The 6,571-nt window shown below is 32.7% G+C and overlaps 1 long non-coding RNA gene across 1 annotated transcript; it reads right to left on the minus strand.

Moving 5' to 3' along the window:
* Positions 1–193: 193 nt before the first annotated feature.
* LOC133183266 (uncharacterized) lies at positions 194–1,356 on the minus strand. The gene is made up of 4 exons (XR_009720614.1): positions 1,277–1,356; positions 1,090–1,143; positions 844–948; positions 194–277 (listed from the first exon to the last, which is right to left on the minus strand). It is a non-coding gene; the product is annotated as an uncharacterized LOC133183266 (long non-coding RNA).
* Between the last annotated feature and the right edge of the window lie 5,215 nt (positions 1,357–6,571).

Raw genomic sequence — 6,571 nt, forward strand, 5'->3', positions numbered from 1 at the left:
TGAACTTCTAATGGAATTATTTGAACTTGATAAAAATATATTTTGTCTGTTGTTAAATAAATACCATATACTAAAATTCTCGATAATTCAAGCCCTCAAATGAACATTTTTAAATGGAATATTGTCCTGCTTAATCCACTGGTTGCTTATGTTAATTATCTGTATTCTATGTTTATCTTTAAAAGAATACAAGTATGGGGAAAATCGTTTTATTACAAATATAAAAAAAAAACAATGGATAACAATTAAAAAGACATTGTCTTCGATCGGAAATGACCTGAAAAAGAGATGTAAAAATTAGAATTTATGATGTTTTAATGTAGTTCATATAACACTGCATAAGATTACCACCTAATAAATAATTTGCCATTTAATTTATTTCAAGAACTGAGAAATGAAGGACACTTATATGTGATTAGCAATAATAAACATTTCATTGCAAAAATAATTGCTATACTGAGTAATCTAGAGAACTTTTTGGTTATTTTGCGAAGTTGTTCTGGGACCACGAATGTAAACCTCCCCAGAATAACAGAATTAACGCCAATTATTTATTGGAAGAAAGCATAAAAATGATACCTCTCGAATAAAACGATGCTCATTTCTCGCGAAGATAAATTCGAACGAAGTCTAAATAATTAAGCGTATACCGAAATCTTTAAAAGTAAATACTAATCATAAATCGGAACACAGCGAAGATCTTGACTTTTATGAAAAGTGAGATTAGCTGTTAATGCACCAATTTTTTTCGACTTAAATCAGCTGTTTATGAGTATAACACAATGCCTCAATCATTAAGTCTATAATCTTTGTAAATATTGATTTTCATGATACTTTACCTACCTAATTTTGGTCAACGTCGCTTTGAAAACTGACTAGCCCATCCGCCTGTAGATCGGGATCGAGGTCCAAATCTACTGAACTGTCTAAATCGATTGAATCTGAAATCTGCAACCGATAAATTTTTATTAGCACCCTTCCATATATATAATCCATGTGAATTTTTGCTAATAAAGTCTTTAGAAAACAAATATTAAAGGCTATGATTTATACAACAGTTTTAGTATTTTCAAATCGACGGTCACTTACTCCGGAATCTTGATCGAGATGATGGATTATAGTATGACCTCCACGCCGTATTTCCTGAAAAACACACAAAGTGGATCAGTGGAAATTTGAGTGACACATTTTTTCAGAAACTATTGATATAGTAACATCTTCCAGATAAGATAAAAAAAAATGAAAGACAATTCACCATTCTTTCGATTGAAATTACCTTCACAGATCATGGTCATTCCGGAGAGCAGGACTAGTGCCAGCAGCACAAGCACGTATTTGTTCATCATCAAGGAGTGGAATTACTGTTCAATAGTATATAACGATTCATAAAGACCTCATATATTTAAACTATTCTTAAGGACATACGCAACGTACTTTGAACTTTATTGTCTTTTTCCCTGGAGTTGAAGAGTTCCAATACTTAAAGGAGCTGTGTGCTATATTTTAATGTTTATGTATGCTGTTGTACACATCTTTTACAACAAGTTTGGATAAACAAAACATCTAGAATGTTTATTTAGTAATTTTTGTATATTTTTCTTTGAATTATACAAAAATTTCCATCAATTAATATCTTTTCAAAACACCTGGTAATGCTTGTTGATTTTTTGTCTATGAACATCTGATGGAACTATAATCTTAAATTAAGAATATCTTGAAAAATTATTAGTAGGTAAGGTACGTTGCGTTTGTCCTTAAGGTCAGATAACACGTTCCTCAATGATATATAAATTTTCCCAAGAATTTGTAATTGGAGTATTGCTACTTTAACAAGTTTCCTCGCCAAAAAAAGAGGTTCCTTACCAGGCATTTGTGCAAGATACCAAAGGATGGTGTTTCCTATATAATTCTATTTGAAATCACTTGAATATCCTATATCACAATATTTGCTGGATTTATTTTCTAAGACATTTTAAAAACAGTTTAGAAATCACAAGACGATGTTAATATTATGAATGTTTTTTTTTATATTACAAAGAGAAACAAAACAGATATTTGGGGAACGTGTCGTCAGGTGTATAACTTTAACATCAATATATTATTATCCATCAGGATAAAGTAAAATATTCAATAACTATGGTAACTGTACATAGAACAAGTACGAAAATGAACATTATGATAGACAAATGAACTCAATATTTGTTGACTGGAAAAAAAATACTAGCAGTGTAAATAGACGGATTAAAATCTGATTATTATGAACGGATTTGTTTTTTTTAATAAATGTTTTCTTGAACAAGTCGTCTTACCTGGATTGCTGTTGATTGTTCAATTTATTTAGGCGTTTTATATAAATATTGGAACTCAAAACTATTTGATCACGTCACAACTGTTGACAACTGTTAATTGATGCATTAATTAAATATTCTATAAGGCTTCCGGGTTTTGTTTGGTTCCATGCACTAGACAATGGCCATTCTAAGAGAAAAGATTTGTAGTATTTATCAATTAACCCACATGTCAAAATTTCGTACCGAAAAATAGGGTCATCTAAGTTAAAACAGGACATTTTCAGCAAAAATTATTAAAAATGTAGTTCCCAAAATATTTCTGAATATTTTTAATAAAAAAAAATCTACTGCGCCTTTATAACATTTTCATATCTTCAAGTTGGAAATTTTATTACGTGGTTTGAGTGGCAATAATAACACGTAGTTTTTTGTTTTGTTTTTGTTTTGTTTTTTTTTTTTTTTTTTTTTTTTTTTTACATTTAGTGATTTTTAGATTCTGATTAATTTTTTTTTTACATAAAAAATCTTTTGCATTTTATTGCAAATGTCTCCTGAAACTACGGAAGCCCTGGAGACGGAGTCTACGTGTAGTTTTAGAAAAGTTGAAAGTAATATTTTGCCTTTGAATTTATTACTAACGACAAGATAAAATAGTAATTATGTTCATGTGTTCAATCATAATGCAAACTGGAAGTTACAAATAAGAATTAAGTAACAACTATTAAGTAACAAGAAATGACAAATAAGAATTAACAAATTAAAATTAAGCTATAACAACAAAGTTACAAGTGTAGGAATTTAGGCTGGACTGAGAACATCGGCCTGGATAGCTCAGTGGTTAGAGGACCTGACTAGTAATGCAGGGGTCCCGGGTTCCATTCCCGGTCCAGCCATATGTTTTTCATTATATATATACTAGATTTTGACCCGTGCGTGCACGAGTTGACATTGTTATGAATGCATCCATGTGCATATAGGACATTTACAAAATAGATACATCGACACATTCATATTGTAAGGTATTTTTGAAATAAACAATGAATGTTAATATAATTCTGGTTTTTTTTTGTGTTTGTTTGGTTTTGTTTTTGTTTTTTTTTAAATTGTTGCGTAACGGCGTAGCGCAGAATGGGTTTGACCACCAGTTAGCTATAAATCAAGTCTTGAGTTCGAATCACGCCGGAGCTTACATAAATTTCACCTTTCCAAACAAATTTAATAAAAGAAATTATGGATCGATGTTCATTGAAAATATGACAACAGCAAAGAGTTGAGCACACTGCTGATACAATATCAAGCAAAGTAATGAAAATGAAGAATTGTGCTAAGCTGGTATTTTTACACAATCAGTTATTGAAGAAAAGGTGTAAAAAATTTTGTAACAATTTTAACACTGCAGGTCTCAACTTTTTCAAAATATGACCTCAACAATAAAAGAGTTAAGCACTGCTAATACATATACTTTATATATACACAGGTAATAGACAGGTATATAATCTGTAAAAGACTATCTGTTTTGATAAAAATTAATGTAATATCCTTGAATTAGTACATAGAAAAAGTAATAAAAATAGAAGCTTAACTGAGAAAAAATAAAAACAAATTGGTAATCTACAAGTACCAATGATGTTTAAAATACATAAAACAAAAGACAGTGTTCTTCCGATTTATCGGTATTAAAGGCCAAAAATTCGAGTCTATAATTTTTATATAGTAGTTATTGTAATTTTTGGCTGAAAAAGAATGCCTACTTCATTAAGACGTGATTCTAACTGGAGTTGTAACACCCCCCTTCAGTTCCCCTCAAAAAAGCATAAAAGAAAGGAGGGATAAAATAAATCGGGTAGTTACATTAATGTTGCTCCTACGATCATGAGCTTTTTGCCTCCGTTGAGATGGCCAGAGATATAAATAACATATAATAAATGTGTCTCCGAGATGGCGAATGATTACCCACGTGGCCACAATATCACATTTGTATGGATATAAACTCAGAAACGATTACGATAATACAAACATATAGACGTCAGAAGCAAATTGAAAGTGGGGTGGCTATTTGATAGGGGGGGGGGGGGGGCTAAACCAACGAAAAAAGGTAAGCCCTAGTTTTCAATGCCTATATTATGCCTATCTTTGCCAAAAAAAAGTGGGGGGGGCTAAGCCCCCCCCAGCCCCCCCCCCCCCCGTTCCGACGCCTATCATGGGGCGGATACAGGATTTGTGATTACGGGGGGCGTGGATAACTTTGTTCAGGCAGGGGGTCTGGGGGCCGCCTTAAGGCCCCCAGTGAGTCCAGGGCGAAGCCCTGGTGGGGGCCTAGGGGGCGAAGCCCCCGGAAGCTCCTGGGTTTTCGTGTATTTTAAGAGTAAAACCAGGCACAATAATAGGGATATTGGTTAGTTTATATGTACCAAAGTTTGGCATTATTAATACATAGTCATATCATACTTTGAATAGAGGGGGCCCAGGGGTCGAAGCCCCCGGAAGCTCCTGGGTTTTCGTGTATTTTAAGAGTAAAACCAGGCACAAAAATAGCGGTATTGGTTTGTTATATACCAAAGTATGGCATTATTGATATTAGTCATATCATACTTTGAAAATTTTAGGGGGGAGGGGGCGTGCGCCCCCCACGCCCCCCCCCCCTTAAATCCGCCAGTGCCTATGACAAATACGTATAAATTTTCATTGGAAATTTGCTATATATTCTGTTCATATACATTAATGATTTCTTATTAGAGAAATTATACAATAACAAATATATATCTACTTAGTATATACTTTTGTCTTCTCTGATTTGAACACACTCTAGACCAACGGCTCATACATTCGTGTATAAGAGAGAAACGAACGACAACTCTGCAAGGGAGATTGATTTGAACACCGTGATTTAGCGTGAATGTAATGCGCAAGATTGTAAAATCCAAAAAATCCAGATGATTTCCGGAATTTTTTGAGGAATTTTCGTTGATTATTAATTAGCGAAGCTTAATTGAGAAAAAATAAAAACAAATTGGTAATCTTCAAGTACCAATGATGTTTAAAATATATCAAATAAAAGACGGTACTCTTCCGATTTATCGGTATTAATTAAAGGCCAAAAATTCGAGTCTATTATTTTAATATAGTAGTATAGATTTATGAATTTTCAATGTATATTAACTAATTCCTCCTTTCCATACTACACAAGATATTAACAGATAAGAATTTAGAAGTCAAAACGGTACTGGTATGTTAAACTACAATTAATCAATCAAAAACCACTAGGACTAAAACACATCATTTTAATACTAAAGGTAAGCCAAGCTACACGTTCTCCATAGCTACATTATACTTAGTTATAACCAGCAACAAAAAAGTCATAACAAATAAGTTACAACTGATAAGTTATAACAAATAAGTCATAACAAGTAAGTCAATGTCCCTCCAGGGGTATTTTCTGTGATTAGAAATGTTTGCGATCTGACCTCTGCATGAAAGGTGGCAAAATAATTTCTGCGTTTTCAATTTATGCGGTTGCATTATACCTCCAAATTTTATTTACGGAGTATGAATACCATATTATAAGGATTTGGCAGAATGCTGTCATGTTTACCTTTTAGAAATTTAAAAACATGTTGATCAAAGGTGCATGAGAACTGGCACTAAGCTTTTTTATCTTTGAGTCTTCGAAAACTATTTTCAAATCCTTTTTATTTCATACATCCGTAAGCATAATTATTTTTTAAGAATATAGAGTAAGAACTTAGAAAATAACATTAAACCAGGTTGACTGACATACGCACCACTTATCAGTCTTGCACGTATAAAATATCTGAAATATCGAAGAAATATTTTGCGATTGTAATTTTATATTTGTCCTATTCGCAAAAAAAAAGAAAAAAAAAAAAAGAAAAAAAGGAATGGACAACAGCAGAAAACATCCATTTTACGGTATATATGTAATCAACCCAACTTTATTAAAAACTTTTTAGTGTGGTGTTTGGATTTCGTTTTTTATAGCATTTTTGGTAAAAATGCACTCTCATTTACAAAAAGTCTCCCGTTGACTTTTAATTTCATTATTTCCTTGCAATTAAGAGACAGCATGGAAGCGAAAGGCTTTGCTTAATGCTTCAATGCTCCAATGCAGCATGAAGAAGAGAAGAAGACAATGCTCCTGTTGTATCTGTTGTGCTTTCTTGCGTCAGAAGCAAGGCGCACTTGCTTCCGGGCATGACACACTTGCGTCTTCTGGACGTAGAGTTTGTTGCACATGTCCCAACATTCATCGTACATGCTAC

This window comes from Saccostrea echinata, unplaced genomic scaffold (genome assembly GCF_033153115.1).
Source record: "Saccostrea echinata isolate AGI-Se365-2 ecotype Australia unplaced genomic scaffold, CSIRO_AGI_Sech_v1 ptg000009l, whole genome shotgun sequence".
Taxonomy (NCBI): Eukaryota; Metazoa; Mollusca; class Bivalvia; order Ostreida; family Ostreidae; genus Saccostrea; species Saccostrea echinata.